Below are 2359 nucleotides of genomic sequence, written 5' to 3' on the forward strand. Positions count from 1 at the left end.
AACTGATTTTTTATCTAATTAAATGTTTCATTTGACAGACTATCCATCTTCAACTTTGGAAAAAGGTTATTCATCCGAATGAGATGATGATATTAAACTGAGAGGTAACTTAGAATGATTTTGTATTTAGAATGAAATCAATGTTTATTTGCTAACAAATTACATCTTTTTTTTCAATATGTTTCAGGATTATATATTGGATCTTCAAGTTTTGGTGAACGGGTTCTCGCAGGTGTGTTCTTTAGCTACGGGTATTCATTGAACGGGTACCTAGATGTTGTGAGATAGAGACAGAGATAGTAATTCTCTAAAACCCGCGAAGACGAAAACGAAGATGGGTATCTCCAAAAACGCGGGTACCCGACCCGTGCCCAGCCCTAATATGTTGAACAAGGGCATGGTATGAGCCACCCTTCAAGTTCAACCGCTTACTCGTCTTGGCAAATCGACTGACAAAATAGATGTAACTTCATCTATAGCGTGGCCACGCATTTTTCACAGTCCGATTTTCATGAGGGGCCCAGCGACATCTCTCCTTCTAAGGAGGTGACAAGTCCCGTATTGCATGTCTACTATTTCCATATGATTCGTGAATGTATCTAAGCAACGCCGTTATGATCATCCGGTTAAAGACGACGTTTGACGCAATCAAGACACGCCACTCCTCATATCAGATACTCTAGACATCTCAGGTCTGAGGATCCAAGAACGAACCGCTGTATGAGATTCAAGTCATGACTCATGTCCATATGATAATCTCATGCGGGTCATCCAGTCACTCATTCCGAACGAGTACCCATGATTGTGATTTGCATCCAATGCATATGATCATCACCATCATCAATCACACCTCATGTTGGTCTTAATTTATCATTGTTCCCACAATAACAACTGACCAGGGAGTTTAGAATCATCTGCAATGATTCAAGGATATCTACCGAAATATAACAAACATGTCAATCATATAACGGGAAAAGTAATGCATTCATAAACCAATGAATCAATACATAATCAAAATGTCATATCACTGATCATCGTAGAGCATTACAACCAACAACAACCATATCAAGTGCACCAATAAGTCATCAGACAAATCTATCTTTAGTGCCTTGAGATGTGAAGTAATATCAAACATCTCTATGATGTATTCCCAAATGTCCTCATTTCCTTTATACTTTTTGGAAATAAGCTTCATCAAAAGCGAACTTGTTTTCTGATTCACATTTCTTTCAAAATGAGCTGCTACTGCTTCCATTAATTTACTTGCGTTCTCATCAACATAGATGGAACCTCGAAAAAAACCCGGAATCGTACGCTTCATAATCATAAGGCACATGCGATTGGACCGCTCCCAACGTTCATGTTCTTTTTTCTGATCATCGTTACTATTCACTGTAGGAATAGCTAGAGTATCAATGGGCATGGCCAAATCCATATCCATACAACTGAAAACCATCATGAGGTTCTCTGTTCATGCCTTAAAATTCTTGATCGTAAGCATCAGGACTGAATTCAGCGAAGCTGAAATGTTTACGCGGTAGCAATAATTGAATGAAAAGAAAAAAACTCAGTTATTTATGCAAATAATGACAACAACATATACGATACACCATACAACATTGACATTCTATCTCTGGATCGAAAAATCAATTTGTAAGCGGTATGTTCGTCATAGTAATCAATCAAATCATGAATATCTCAAATAATCTATTGAATCTTCCTTTGGAACGATTCAATAATCATATGTCATTCTTATGATATCATGATTTATTATTGAATATATAATGAATTTCTGCTAAAAAATTCTCTTATTTTGGGCCAGTAAACTTTTCGCATGAAATTCATCATAAAAGATATTCCTTATAATATTCTCTAAATGAATTAATTTTATTGACAGCTGAGCTTATTTTGGTAAAGTGATGTCTCAAATTAATCAAATAGGATATTAATAGGCATTATATCAAAAATACCCTTAAAATGCTACTTCTACTTCAAGACCTACCCTGGTCACATGTGACCAATGTGACCAAAATATAGTATGGTCACATTTTGATTTTTATCGATTATAACGTTAAATTTATGGTGATCACACTAATTCATTATGTTCATACCTTGTATATCTTACTAATCATTTGATTAAAACATCATAAATTTAACGTTATGAACAATGAGATCAATATATGACCATACTATATTTCGGTCACATGGTCACAAGGGTATGTCTTGAAGTAGAAATAACAAATTAAGGGTATTTTTGATAATGCCCCATATTAATAGTTTAATTTGTCATTATTCAAATATATATATATATATATATATATATATATAAGAAAATTTTTCTCTTTTTATAAAAATATAA

Source organism: Tarenaya hassleriana, unplaced genomic scaffold, assembly GCF_000463585.1.
Source record: "Tarenaya hassleriana unplaced genomic scaffold, ASM46358v1 Cleome225, whole genome shotgun sequence".
Taxonomy (NCBI): domain Eukaryota; kingdom Viridiplantae; phylum Streptophyta; class Magnoliopsida; order Brassicales; family Cleomaceae; genus Tarenaya; species Tarenaya hassleriana.